Consider the following 16,571-nt stretch of genomic DNA (forward strand, 5'->3'; position numbering starts at 1 on the left):
AATAATAAGATCTATTGGATGACTTTTAGTCCATCGGGTGTGGGGAAGAGGTTGAACATCAATTGTATCCATCGGAACATCAACCGTTGTTAACGTTGAGCCTTGATCTGCTTGATCTAATGTAACATTATCTAATGGATTCAATAGAGTATCTGAAGAAACAGATGGAGTTGTATCAAATGATGAATCTTGATCTTGTTCAAGATTATCAGTAACAGGAGGTTAGAGGGAGGATGAAGAAGCAACAGGTGAATCAGTTGGTGTTGAATCTTCATTAAAAAGACTTTGAAGAGTCTCCACAGTAGTTGACTGTGATGGTGTAACCGGTACGGCTTGTACATTTGAATCCCGTTGAGGAGTATAAAGACTATCAAACAAGATATCCAGTTCCTCTGATGTAACCGTAGGAACACCCTTCTTCGAGAAAATTGAGTTTTGCGCGGAAGAAGTAATAGCCAGGTTAGGATCGGGTTTTGAACTGAGTTGTTCAAAAGCCACTCCCGAAAATTCATCGAACTTGACGTTAATGCTCTCTTTAATCATCTTTGTCCGCTTATGATAAACACGATAAGCAACTTTGTTCGAGGAATAATCAAGAAATATGGCCTGATCGCCATGAGGATCAAACTTTCCGAGGCTGTCAAAATTGTTAAGCACAGAGCATATACAACCAAAAACACGAAAATATTTGACATTCGGGCGTCTACCATATAATAACTCATATGGAGTTTTATCAAAACGTTTGTTTACAATACAACGATTTTGGGTATAGCATGCAGTTGAAATGGCCTCCCCCCACATTTTTGGAGGTAATTTGGAGTAGGCAAGCATTGTTCGTGCTGCTTCGCACAACGTACGATTACGTAGTTCGACTACTCCATTTTGTTGGGGGGTCCAAGTAGCAGAGAACTGATGTTCAATGCCTTGGTCTTTCAAATAACTATCAAGCGGGTCATTCTTAAATTCCGTCCCATTATCAGTTCTGATGCTCTTAACATGTTTGTTAAAAGAGCGTTGAATCTTTTTAATGAACTCAATGATAATGGCGGGGGTTTCTGACTTAGTTCGCAAAAGAAAAATCCATGTAAACCGGGTATAGTCATCAACAATGACAAGCACATGTTTCTTGCCACCGAGGCTAGAAATACGCATGGGTCCACATAAGTCCATATGCAATAATTGCAAAGACGATGAAGTACTGGGGTTTTGTTTAAGCAGATGATTGGTCCATTTCAGCTTACCCATCGCACATGATGGACACACATGATGCTTATCATATTAAAAGGTTGGAATACCATCAACTAAATCTTTAGAGACTAGTCGATTGATACCCTTGTAATTTAGGTGTGACATCCGATGATGCCATAACCATGAATTTTCTTTGGTAGAACGAGTGGCCAAACACATGGTTGCATGTGATGGTGCATCATTGAGGTCAATAGTATATAGTGAAGCACAACGTTTACCAACAAGAAGATCATTCCCTTCGGTGGATTGCACCGAGCATTGTCGACGTTCAAACAAAACTTTGAGATCTCCATCGCAGAATTGGCTCACAATAAATAAACTGCACCCCAAACCCTCAACATATGAAACCCGTTTGATTGTTATGCCATTTTGCACTAAATCTCCGTAACCCGTTATTGCTGCAATCTCATCGTTTCCGAATGTAACCGTTCCTAGGAATTTGTCAATGAAGTTGACAAGCAAGGATTTATCGCCCGTCATGTGTCGAGAACAACCGGAATCGATATACCAATCACAGACGTTGAAACCCTGTAAATGTGAATTTCCTAGAGTTTAGGTACCCAAAGTTTCTTGGGTCCTTTTCGGTTAGTACCAGCAATAAACTTTGGATTAACAACAAACTTTGGATCACTGATGAAATAATCACGTAAAGCATCATGCAGTTTAGACAATAAAGCATCATTTAAAACCACATTACATGAAGCATCATACGCAATATCAATCTTTACATCGTTATCAGAAGTCTTAACACACAATTTATTCCAAGTAGATGTTTTGTTCACAGACGAAAATTGAAAAACATGAGATGATTTCCTAGGCCGACTAGCAGATTGAAAAACATGAGTGCTGAAGATGAACACCCCTATGGTGTCTGATAATCAATTCACTGTGCCAATTCCAAATTGGCTAGTGAGGCTAACTGAACCCCAAGACGCTCGTATGCGTTCTTATTTTCAGGTTGTAGGAATACCTCTTCCGAACCCGGTACAACAAGAACAAGTTAAACCTGCTGTGGTTCCAGCCCCAGAGGTTGTAGAGGAACCTGTAGTTCAACCGCCCGGGCAAGCTAATCCTCCACTTAGGGTGAACCTCAAACGATCTAGGGTAGCACACCAAGCTTAACCAGTGAGGATCAGGGAACCTAGTTCAACTAGGATTGAACCAACCCTTTCCACAATACCTGAAGTAAACAGTGACACTTCAGTAGCAGCATCTGAATCATCTCCTGAACATTCTCCTAAGAGAACTCGATACATGCCTAATGAGATTATTCAGACTCCGCCAACCCAACGAGTAACTAGATCTAGGAGTTCGACACCCATCGTCTGCCAAACAGTTACTCCAACCATTGGTGATACGGACCACGACCTAGAGCCAATTAGGTCACCTTCACCCATCTCCGTATCACATCCAAGAATAACAGTAAGCCCTACACTAAATGAAGCACAAGCTTCGGTAGGCAGGAGATCTAAATGCACGGATGGTAAAAAGGCCACTAAGCCCATCCAATCTAAACAGGACTTAAGAATAAATCCCACAAAGCAAGATGCTTCGAAATCTAAGGAAGTAAAGTCTTCCTCTGCAGTAAAGTCAGCGTTGACTCAATCTATTGAGGACACTCAATCATTGAAGTCTAGAACGACCGAAGGGAAGCCGAAAAATCTTGAAAAGGCACCCTGCATATCGGCTGGAAATCCTCCTGTGCTTCAACGTACAACAGGGTCTCGAGGTCCGGCTTATCTTGATGAGGAAGATCTGCCCCGTCCCATGGAAACGAGTCAACATGACAATCCTTCGGGATATTTATCAGACTTCCAGCAGACTATTCCCTTGGTTCATGAAAGTGATCCATTGGTTCAAACCACTTCTCTTCCGGATTTTGAATCCTAGGTGAAATGTCCCGTTCTTATTGATTAAAAACGTTCCATATTAATTGATTTCGTTGCGAGGTTTTGACCTCTATATGAGACGTTTTTCAAAGACTGCATTCATTTTTAAAACAAACCATAACCTTTATTTCATAAATAAAGGTTCAAAAAGCTTTACGTAGATTATCAAATAATGATAATCTAAAATATCATGTTTACACACGACCATTACATAATGGTTTACAATACAAATATGTTACATCGAAATCAGTTTCTTGAATGCAGTTTTTACATAATATCATACAAACATGGACTCCAAATCTTGTCCTTATTTTAGTATGCAACAGCGGAAGCTCTTAGTATTCACCTGAGAATAAACATGCTTTAAACGTCAACAAAAATGTTGGTGAGTTATAGGTTTAACCTATATATATCAAATCGTAACAATAGACCACAAGATTTCATATTTCAATACACATCCCATACATAGAGATAAAAAATCATTCATATGGTGAACACCTGGTAACCGACAATAACAAGATGCATATATAAGAATATCCCCATCATTCCGGGACACCCTTCGGATATGATATAAATTTCGAAGTACTAAAGCATCCGGTACTTTGGATGGGGTTTGTTAGGCCCAATAGATCTATCTTTAGGATTCGCGTCAATTAGGGTGTCTGTTCCCTAATTCTTAGATTACCAGACTTAATAAAAAGGGGCATATTCGATTTCGATAATTCAACCATAGAATGTAGTTTCACGTACTTGTGTCTATTTTGTAAATCATTTATAAAACCTGCATGTATTCTCATCCCAAAAATATTAGATTTTAAAAGTGGGACTATAACTCACTTTCACTGATTTTTACTTCTTCAGGAAGTAAGACTTGGCCACTGGTTGATTCACGAACCTATAACAATATATACATATATATCAAAGTATGTTCAAAATATATTTACAACACTTTTAATATATTTTGATGTTTTAAGTTTATTAAGTCAGCTGTCCTCGTTAGTAACCTACAATTAGTTGTCCACAGTTAGATGTACAGAAATAAATCGATAAATATTATCTTGAATCAATCCACGACCCAGTGTATACGTATCTCAGTATTGATCACAACTCAAACTATATATATTTTGGAATCAACCTCAACCCTGTATAGCTAACTCCAACATTCACATATAGAGTGTCTATGGTTGTTCCGAAATATATATAGATGTGTCAACATGATAGGTCGAAACATTGTATACGTGTCTATGGTATCTCAAGATTACATAATATACAATACAAGTTGATTAAGTTATGGTTGGAATAGATTTGTTACCAATTTTCACGTAGCTAAAATGAGAAAAATTATCCAATCTTGTTTTACCCATAACTTCTTCATTTTAAATCCGTTTTGAGTGAATCAAATTGCTATGGTTTCATATTGAACTCAATTTTATGAATCTAAACAGAAAAAGTATAGGTTTATAGTCGGAAAAATAATTTACAAGTCGTTTTTGTAAATGTAGTCATTTCAGTCGAAAGAACGACTTCTAGATGACCATTTTAGAAAACATACTTCCACTTTGAGTTTAACCATAATTTTTGGATATAGTTTCATGTTCATAATAAAAATCATTTTCTCAGAATAACAACTTTTAAATCAAAGTTTATCATAGTTTTTAATTAACTAACCCAAAACAGCCCGCGGTGTTACTACGACGGCGTAAATCCGGTTTTACGGTGTTTTTCGTGTTTCCAGGTTTTAAATCATTAAGTTAGCATATCATATAGATATAGAACATGTGTTTAGTTAATTTTAAAAGTCAAGTTAGAAGGATTAACTTTTGTTTGCGAACAAGTTTAGAATTAACTAAACTATGTTCTAGTGATTACAAGTTTAAACCTTCGAATAAGATAGCTTTATATGTATGAATCGAATGATGTTATGAACATCATTACTACCTTAATTTCCTTGGATAAACCTACTGGAAAAGAGAAAAATGGATCTAGCTTCAATGGATCCTTGGATGGCTCGAAGTTCTTGAAGTAGAATCATGACACGAAAACAAGTTCAAGTAAGATCATCACTTGAAATAAGATTGTTATAGTTATATAAATTGAACCAAAGTTTGAATATGATTATTACCTTGTATTAGAATGATAACCTACTGTAAGAAACAAAGATTTCTTGAGGTTGGATGATCACCTTACAAGATTGGAAGTGAGCTAGCAAACTTGAAAGTATTCTTGATTTTATGAAACTAGAACTTTTGGAATTTATGAAGAACACTTAGAACTTGAAGATAGAACTTGAGAGAGATCAATTAGATGAAGAAAATTGAATAATGAAAGTGTTTGTAGGTGTTTTTGGTCGTTGGTGTATGGATTAGATATAAAGGATATGTAATTTTGTTTTCATGTAAATAAGTCATGAATGATTACTCATATTTTTGCAATTTTATGAGATATTTCATGCTAGTTGCCAAATGATGGTTCCCACATGTGTTAGGTGACTCACATGGGCTGCTAAGAGCTGATCATTGGAGTGTATATACCAATAGTACATACATCTAAAAGCTGTGTATTGTACAAGTACGAATACGGGTGCATACGAGTAGAATTGTTGATGAAACTGAACGAGGATGTAATTGTAAGCATTTTTGTTAAGTAGAAGTATTTTGATAAGTGTATTGAAGTCTTTCAAAAGTGTATAAATACATATTAAAACACTACATGTATATACATTTTAACTGAGTCGTTAAGTCATCGTTAGTCGTTACATGTAAATGTTGTTTTGAAACCTTTAGGTTAACGATCTTGTTAAATGTTGTTAACCCAATGTTTATAATATCAAAATAGATTTTAAATTATTATATTATCATGATATTATGATGTACGAATATCTCTTAATATGATATATATACATTAAATGTCGTTACAACGATAATCGTTACATATATGTCTCGTTTCAAAATCATTAAGTTAGTAGCCTTGTTTTTACATATGTAGTTCATTGTTAATATACTTAATGATATGTTTAATTATCATAATATAATGTTAACTATATATATAACCATATATATATGTCATCATATAGTTTTTACAAGCTTTAACGTTCGTGAATCACCGGTCAACTTGGGGGGTCAATTGTCTATATGAAACCTATTTCAATTAATCAAGTCTTAACAAGTTTGATTGCTTAACATGTTGGAAACATTTAATCATGTAAATATCACTCTCAATTAATATATATAAACATGGAAAAGTTCGGGTCACTACAGTACCTACCCGTTAAATAAATTTCGTCCCGAAATTTTAAGCTGTTGAAGGTGTTGATGAATCTTCTGGAAATAGATGCGGGTATTTCTTCTTCATCTGATCTTCATGCTCCCAGGTGAACTCGGGTCCTCTACGAGCATTCCATCGAACCTTAACAATTGGTATCTTGTTTTGCTTAAGTCTTTTAACCTCACGATCCATTATTTCGACGGGTTCTTCGATGAATTGAAGTTTTTCGTTGATTTGGATTTCATCTAACGGAATAGTGAGATCTTCTTTAGCAAAACATTTCTTCAAATTCGAGACGTGGAAAGTGTTATGTACAGCCGCGAGTTGTTGAGGTAACTCAAGTCGGTAAGCTACTGGTCCGACACGATCAATAATCTTGAATGGTCCAATATACCTTGGATTTAATTTCCCTCGTTTACCAAATCGAACAACGCCTTTCCAAGGTGCAACTTTAAGCATGACCATCTCTCCAATTTCAAATTCTATATCTTTTCTTTTAATGTCAGCGTAGCTCTTTTGTCGACTTTGGGCGGTTTTCAACCGTTGTTGAATTTGGATGATCTTCTCGGTAGTTTCTTGTATAATCTCCGGACCCGTAATCTGTCTATCCCCCACTTCACTCCAACAAATAGGAGACCTGCACTTTCTACCATAAAGTGCTTCAAACGGCGCCATCTCAATGCTTGAATGGTAGCTGTTGTTGTAGGAAAATTCTGCTAACGGTAGATGTCGATCCCAACTGTTTTCGAAATCAATAACACATGCTCGTAGCATGTCTTCAAGCGTTTGTATCGTCCTTTCACTCTGCCCATCAGTTTGTGGATGATAGGCAGTACTCATGTCTAGACGAGTTCCTAATGCTTGCTGTAATGTCTGCCAGAATCTTGAAATAAATCTGCCATCCCTATCAGAGATAATAGAGATTGGTATTCCATGTCTGGAGACGACTTCCTTCAAATACAGTCGTGCTAACTTCTCCATCTTGTAATCTTCTCTTATTGGCAGGAAGTGTGCTGATTTGGTGAGACGATCAACTATTACCCAAATAGTATCAAAACCACTTGCAGTCCTTGGCAATTTAGTGATGAAATCCATGGTAATGTTTTCCCATTTCCATTCCGGGATTTCGGGTTGTTGAAGTAGACCTGATGGTTTCTGATGCTCAGCTTTGACCTTAGAACACGTCAAACATTCTCCTACGTATTTAGCAACATCGGCTTTCATACCCGACCACCAAAAATATTTCCTGAGATCCTTGTACATCTTCCCCGTTCCAGGATGTATTGAGTATCTGGTTTTATGAGCTTCTCTAAGTACCATTTCTCTCATATCTCCAAATTTTGGTACCCAAATCCTTTCAGCCCTATACCGAGTTCCGTCTTCCCGAATATTAAGATGCTTCTCCGATCCTTTGGGTATTTCATCCTTTAAATTTCCCTCTTTTAAAACTCCTTGTTGCGCCTCCTTTATTTGAGTAGTAAGGTTATTATGAATCATTATATTCATAGATTTTACTCGAATGGGTTCTCTGTCCTTCCTGCTCAAGGCATCGGCTACCACATTTGCCTTCCCCGGGTGGTAACGAATCTCAAAGTCGTAATCATTCAACAATTCAATCCACCTACGCTGCCTCATATTCAGTTGTTTCTGATTAAATATGTGTTGAAGACTTTTGTGGTCGGTATATATAATACTTTTGACCCCATATAAGTAGTGCCTCCAAGTCTTTAATGCAAAAACAACCGCGCCTAATTCCAAATCATGCGTCGTATAATTTTGTTCGTGAATCTTCAATTGTCTAGACGCATAAGCAATCACCTTCGTTCGTTGCATTAATACACAACCGAGACCTTGCTTTGATGCGTCACAATAAATCACAAAATCATCATTCCCTTCAGGCAATGACAATATAGGTGCCGTAGTTAGCTTTTTCTTCAATAACTGAAACGCTTTCTCTTGTTCATCATTCCATTCAAATTTCTTCCCTTTATGCGTTAATGCAGTCAAGGGTTTTGCTATTCTGGAAAAGTCTTGGATGAACCTTCTGTAGTAACCAGCTAGTCCTAAAAACTGGCGTATGTGTTTCGGAGTTTTCGGGGTTTCCCACTTTTCAACAGTTTCTATCTTTGCCGGATCCACCTTAATACCTTCTTTGTTCACTATGTGACCGAGGAATTGAACTTCTTTCAACCAAAATGCACACTTTGAAAACTTAGCGTACAATTCTTCCTTCCTCAATACTTCTAACACCTTTCTCAAATGTTCACCGTGTTCTTGGTCATTCTTTGAGTAAATAAGTATGTCATCAATGAAAACAATGACAAACTTGTCAAGGTATGGTCCACACACTCGGTTCATAAGGTCCATGAACACAGCTGGTGCATTAGTTAAACCAAACGGCATGACCATAAACTCGTAATGACCGTAACGTGTTCTGAAAGCAGTCTTTGGAATATCATCTTCTTTCACCCGCATTTGATGATACCCGGAACGTAAGTCAATCTTTGAATAAACAGACGAGCCTTGTAGTTGATCAAATAAGTCGTCGATTCTCGGTAGTGGGTAGCGGTTCTTGATGGTAAGTTTGTTCAACTCTCGGTAGTCGATACACAACCTGAATGTACCATCTTTCTTCTTGACAAACAAAACAGGAGCTCCCCACGGTGATGTGCTTGGTCGAATGAAACCACGCTCTAAAAGTTCTTGTAATTGGCTTTGCAGTTCTTTCATCTCGCTGGGTGCGAGTCTGTAAGGAGCACGAGCTATTGGTGCAGCTCCTGGTACAAGATCTATTTGAAATTCAACGGATCGATGTGGGGGTAATCCCGGTAATTCTTTCGGAAATACATCGGGAAATTCTTTTGCAATGGGAACATCATTGATGCTCTTTTCTTCAGTTTGTACTTTCTCGACGTGTGCTAGAACAGCATAGCAACCTTTTCTTATTAGTTTTTGTGCCTTCAAATTACTAATAAGATGTAGCTTCGTGTTGCCCTTTTCTCCGTACACCATTAAGGGTTTTCCTTTTTCTCGTATAATGCGAATTGCATTTTTGTAACAAACGATCTCCGCTTTCACTTCTTTCAACCAGTCCATACCGATTATCACATCAAAACTCCCTAACTCTACTGGTATCAAATCAATCTTAAATGTTTCGCTAACCAGTTTAATTTCTCGATTCCGACATATATTATCTGCTGAAATTAATTTACCATTTGCTAATTCGAGTAAAAATTTACTATCCAAAGGCGTCAATGGACAACTTAATTTAGCACAAAAATCTCTACTCATATAGCTTCTATCCGCACCCGAATCAAATAAAACGTAAGCAGATTTATTGTCAATAAGAAACGTACCCGTAACAAGCTCTGGGTCTTCCTGTGCCTCTGCCGCATTAATATTGAAAACTCTTCCGCGGCCTTGTCCATTCGTGTTCTCCTGGTTTGGGCAATTTCTAATAATGTGGCCTGGTTTTCCACATTTATAACAAACTACATTGGCATAACTTGCTCCGACACTACTTGCTCCACCATTACTCGTTCCGACACCATTTGTTCCTTTCGTTCTATTAACCCCTGGTCCGTAGACCTCACACTTCGCCGCGCTATGACCATTTCTTTTACACTTGTTGCAAAATTTGGTGCAGAACCCCGAGTGATTCTTTTCACACCTTTGGCATAGCTGCTTCTGATTGTTGTTGTTGTTGCGGTTATTATTGTTGTTGGGATGATTGTTGTAGTTGCTGTTGTTGTTGTTGTTGTTGTTGGGCCGTTTGTTGTAGTTGCGATTGATGTTGCGATTGTTGGGATAATTGTTGCGATTATTGTTGTAATTGCTGTTGTTGTTGTATTGGTGATTCTTATCACCGTTTTCCTCCCACTTTCTTTTGACTTGCTTCACATTGGCCTCTTCAGCAGTCTGTTCTTTAATTCTTTCTTTAATCTTGTTCACTAGTTTGTGAGCCATTCTACATGCCTGTTGTATGGAGGCGGGCTCGTGTGAACTTATATCTTCTTGGATTCTTTCCGGTAATCCTGTCACAAACGCGTCGATCTTCTCTTCCTCATCTTCGAATGCTCCCGGACACAATAGGCACAATTCTGTGAATCGTCTTTCGTACGTGGTAATATCAAATCCTTGGGTTCGTAACCCTCTAAGTTCTGTCTTGAGCTTATTGACCTCGGTTCTGGGACGGTACTTCTCGTTCATCAAGTGCTTGAATGCTGACCACGGTAGTGCGTACGCATCATCTTGTCCCACTTGCTCTAGATAGGTATTCCACCATGTTAACGCAGAACCTGTGAAGGTATGCGTAGCGTACTTCACTTTGTCCTCTTCAGTACACTTACTTATGGCAAACACCGATTCAACCTTCTCGGTCCACCGTTTCAATCCGATCGGTCCTTCGGTTCCATTAAATTCCAAAGGTTTGCAGGCAGTGAATTCTTTGTAGGTGCATCCTTCACGATTTCCTGTACTGCTAGATCCAAGGTTATTGTTGGTATGTAGCGCAGCCTGTACTGCGGCTATGTTTGAAGCTAGAAAAGTACGGAATTCCTCTTCATTCATATTCACGGTGTGTCGAGTAGTCGGTGCCATTTCCTTCAAAATAGTTAAATGGAACAAGTTAATAATACAGAATATTAAGAGTAGTTAATAGTATTTCGTAGCATAATATGAACTCATTTATAAAAGCTTTTTCTTCATATTAGCGTTTTATAAGTTTAAATTCGGGTAGTACCTACCCGTTAAGTTCATACTTAGTAGCTAATATACAATTCAACTACTACAATTCTATATGAAAAACTGATTGTAATAATATTTCGCGTTCAAACTTTTATACAATATTTTACAAACTTACAATACCGCTTATTTTACATAAAGCATGAAATATAGCACACAATAACTTTGATACAAGATAGTTGTGAAGACAATTCTAGCTAGTACACAAGTCGTTCGGCAAAGGCAATAAAGACACGTAATTCATACGTCCAGAAACAAGTCATGCATTCTGGTTTTACTAGGACTACTTCCCATCCTTGGTCTTGTGCAACATAACCGTTATGGCCGTTGATAAGACAGCGTGTTGTAACGTCATCAAAGGGACGAGGGTTACGTAATGTCCAACAGTCCCGTAATAATCTAAAAACCTCATTTCTTACCCCAATTACCGACTCCGTCACTTGTGGAAACGTTTTGTTTAATAGTTGTAGCCCGATGTTCTTGTTCTCACTTTGGTGAGAAGCGAACATTACTAATCCGTAAGCATAACATGCTTCTTTATGTTGCATGTTAGCCGCTTTTTCTAAATCACGAAGTCCAATATTCGGATATATTGAGTCAAAATAATTTCTTAACCCGTTGCGTAAAATAGCATTTGGGTTCCCCGCAATATATGCATCAAAGTAAACACATCGTAACTTATGGGTTTCCCAATGTGATATCCCCCATCTTTCAAACGAAAGTCTCTTATAAACCAAGACATTCTTGGAACGTTCTTCGAATGTCTTACAAACTGATCTCGCCTTAAATAGTTGTGCCGAAGAATTCTGGCCGACTCTAGACAAGATTTCATCAATCATGTCTCCGGGTAGGTCTCTTAAAATATTGGGTTGTCTATCCATTTTGTGTTTTTAAACTGTAAAATAGACAAGAGTTAGTTTCATAAAAAAATACTTATTAATACAAGCAATTTTTACATATATCATAAAGCATAAGAACACTATATTACATATATTACACCACACGAATACAACTATCTTATTCCGACTCGCTCATTTCTTCTTCTTCGGTTTTGGTTCGTTTTGCCAAGTTTCTAGGGATATATGATGTTCCCCTAATACGAGCTGTCGTTGTCCACATTGGTTTAGAAAAACCTGGTGGTTTAGAGGTTCCCGGGTCATTGTTACAACTTAAGGACTTCGGGGGTTGACGATACATATAAAGTTCATCGGGGTTGGAATTAGATTTCTCTATTTTTATGCCCTTTCCCTTATTATTTTCTTTTTCCTTTTTAAATTCAGTTGGGGTAATTTCTATTACATCATCGGAATTATCGTCGGAATCCGATTCATCGGAGAATTGGTAATCCTCCCAATATTTTGCTTCCTTGGCGGAAACACCATTGACCATAATTAACCTTGGTCGGTTGGTTGAGGATTCTCTTTTACTTAACCATTTTATTATTTCCCCCACCGGTTCCGATTCTTCTTCCGGTTCCGATTCTTCTTCCGGTTCCGATTCTTCTTCCGGTTCCGACTCTTCTTCCGGTTCCTCTTCGGGAACTTGTGAATCAGTCCACGAATCATTCCAATTTACATTTGACTCTTCATTATTATTAGGTGAGTCAATGGGACTTGTTCTAGAGGTAGACATCTATCACATAATATCAAACACGTTAAGAGATTAATATATCACATAATATTCATATGTTAAAAATATATAGTTTCCAACAAAAATGTTAAGCAATCATTTTTAAAGAAAACACGGTCGAAGTCCAGACTCACTAATGCATCCTAACAAACTCGATAAGACACACTAATGCAAATTTTCTGGTTCTCTAAGACCAACGCTCGGATACCAACTGAAATGTCCCGTTCTTATTGATTAAAAACGTTCCATATTAATTGATTTCGTTGCGAGGTTTTGACCTCTATATGAGACGTTTTTCAAAGACTGCATTCATTTTTAAAACAAACCATAACCTTTATTTCATAAATAAAGGTTCAAAAAGCTTTACGTAGATTATCAAATAATGATAATCTAAAATATCATGTTTACACACGACCATTACATAATGGTTTACAATACAAATATGTTACATCGAAATCAGTTTCTTGAATGCAGTTTTTACACAATATCATACAAACATGGACTCCAAATCTTGTCCTTATTTTAGTATGCAACAGCGGAAGCTCTTAGTATTCACCTGAGAATAAACATGCTTTAAACGTCAACAAAAATGTTGGTGAGTTATAGGTTTAACCTATATATATCAAATCGTAACAATAGACCACAAGATTTCATATTTCAATACACATCCCATACATAGAGATAAAAAAATCATTCATATGGTGAACACCTGGTAACCGACAATAACAAGATGCATATATAAGAATATCCCCATCATTCCGGGACACCCTTCGGATATGATATAAATTTCGAAGTACTAAAGCATCTGGTACTTTGGATGGGGTTTGTTAGGCCCAATAGATCTATCTTTAGGATTCGCGTCAATTAGGGTGTCTGTTCCCTAATTCTTAGATTACCAGACTTAATAAAAAGGGGCATATTTGATTTCGATAATTCAACCATAGAATGTAGTTTCACGTACTTGTGTCTATTTTGTAAATCATTTATAAAACCTGCATGTATTCTCATCCCAAAAATATTAGATTTTAAAAGTGGGACTATAACTCACTTTCACTGATTTTTACTTCGTCGGGAAGTAAGACTTGGCCACTGGTTGATTCACGAACCTATAACAATATATACATATATATCAAAGTATGTTCAAAATATATTTACAACACTTTTAATATATTTTGATGTTTTAAGTTTATTAAGTCAGCTGTCCTCGTTAGTAACCTACAACTAGTTGTCCACAGTTAGATGTACAGAAATAAATCGATAAATATTATCTTGAATCAATCCACGACCCAGTGTATACGTATCTCAGTATTGATCACAACTCAAACTATATATATTTTGGAATCAACCTCAACCCTGTATAGCTAACTCCAACATTCACATATAGAGTGTCTATGGTTGTTCCGAAATATATATAGATGTGTCGACATGATAGGTCGAAACATTGTATACGTGTCTATGGTATCTCAAGATTACATAATATACAATACAAGTTGATTAAGTTATGGTTGGAATAGATTTGTTACCAATTTTCACGTAGCTAAAATGAGAAAAATTATCCAATCTTGTTTTACCCATAACTTCTTCATTTTAAATCCGTTTTGAGTGAATCAAATTGCTATGGTTTCATATTGAACTCTATTTTATGAATCTAAACAGAAAAAGTATAGGTTTATAGTCGGAAAAATAATTTACAAGTCATTTTTGTAAATGTAGTCATTTCAGTCGAAAGAACGACGTCTAGATGACCATTTTAGAAAACATACTTCCACTTTGAGTTTAACCATAATTTTTGGATATAGTTTCATGTTCATAATAAAAATCATTTTCTCAGAATAACAACTTTTAAATCAAAGTTTATCATAGTTTTTAATTAACTAACCCAAAACAGCCCGCGGTGTTACTACGACGGCGTAAATCCGGTTTTACGGTGTTTTTCGTGTTTCCAGGTTTTAAATCATTAAGTTAGCATATCATATAGATATAGAACATGTGTTTAGTTGATTTTAAAAGTCAAGTTAGAAGGATTAACTTTTGTTTGCGAACAAGTTTAGAATTAACTAAACTATGTTCTAGTGATTACAAGTTTAAACCTTCGAATAAGATAGCTTTATATGTATGAATCGAATGATGTTATGAACATCATTACTACCTTAATTTCCTTGGATAAACCTACTGTAAAAGAGAAAAATGGATCTAGCTTCAATGGATCCTTGGATGGCTCGAAGTTCTTGAAGCAGAATCATGACACGAAAACAAGTTCAAGTAAGATCATCACTTGAAATAAGATTGTTATAGTTATAGAAATTGAACCAAAGTTTGAATATGATTATTACCTTGTATTAGAATGATAACCTACTGTAAGAAACAAAGATTTCTTGAGGTTGGATGATCACCTTACAAGATTGGAAGTGAGCTACCAAACTTGAAAGTATTCTTGATTTTATGAAACTAGAACTTTTGGAATTTATGAAGAACACTTAGAACTTGAAGATAGAACTTGAGAGAGATCAATTAGATGAAGAAAATTGAAGAATGAAAGTGTTTGTAGGTGTTTTTGGTCGTTGGTGTATGGATTAGATATAAAGGATATGTAATTTTGTTTTCATGTAAATAAGTCATGAATGATTACCCATATTTTTGTAATTTTATGAGATATTTCATGCTAGTTGCCAAATGATGGTTCCCACATGTGTTAGGTGACTCACATGGGCTGCTATGAGCTGATAATTGGAGTGTATATACCAATAGTACATACATCTAAAAGCTGTGTATTGTACAAGTACGAATACGGGTGCATACGAGTAGAATTGTTGATGAAACTGAACGAGGATGTAATTGTAAGCATTTTTGTTAAGTAGAAGTATTTTGATAAGTGTATTGAAGTCTTTCAAAAGTGTATAAATACATATTAAAACACTACATGTATATACATTTTAACTGAGTCGTTAAGTCATCGTTAGTCGTTACATGTAAATGTTGTTTTGAAACCTTTAGGTTAACGATCTTGTTAAATGTTGTTAACCCAATGTTTATAATATCAAAAGAGATTTTAAATTATTATATTATCATGATATTATGATGTACGAATATCTCTTAATATGATATATATACATTAAATGTCGTTACAACGATAATCGTTACATATATGTCTCGTTTCAAAATCATTAAGTTAGTAGCCTTGTTTTTACATATGTAGTTCATTGTTAATATACTTAATGATATGTTTAATTATCATAATATAATGTTAACTATATATATAACCATATATATGTCATCATATAGTTTTTACAAGTTTTAACGTTCGTGAATCACCGGTCAACTTGGGGGGTCAATTGTCTATATGAAACCTATTTCAATTAATCAAGTCTTAACAAGTTTAATTGCTTAACATGTTGGAAACATTTAATCATGTAAATATCACTCTCAATTAATATATATAAACATGGAAAAGTTCGGGTCACTACACTAGGGTCTATAGGAAGAGTCTTTAACTGAAAGAGATGTGCCACCTCATGGTATATCAATGATTTCAGGAGTCGGGGATAGCAATATCTATGCGAGAACTAAACAGACGAGTAGTTCTACTACTCTGTCAGAGTCCCATGAGACCAAAGTCATGGAGGCGGATGCTTCGAAAGAAACTTCGCCGGTGACAACTCCGGTTGTTACCCAACCTCCATCAGAAGGGGATATCACGAATCTGACTAGTAGTATGTATAGCCCTACATATAAGAATAATACCGCACAATCATCCTTACCTGCTCTCACGGCAACTCAAACACTTCCACCAACATCGCC

This window comes from Rutidosis leptorrhynchoides, chromosome 4 (genome assembly GCF_046630445.1).
Source record: "Rutidosis leptorrhynchoides isolate AG116_Rl617_1_P2 chromosome 4, CSIRO_AGI_Rlap_v1, whole genome shotgun sequence".
NCBI lineage: Eukaryota > Viridiplantae > Streptophyta > Magnoliopsida > Asterales > Asteraceae > Rutidosis > Rutidosis leptorrhynchoides.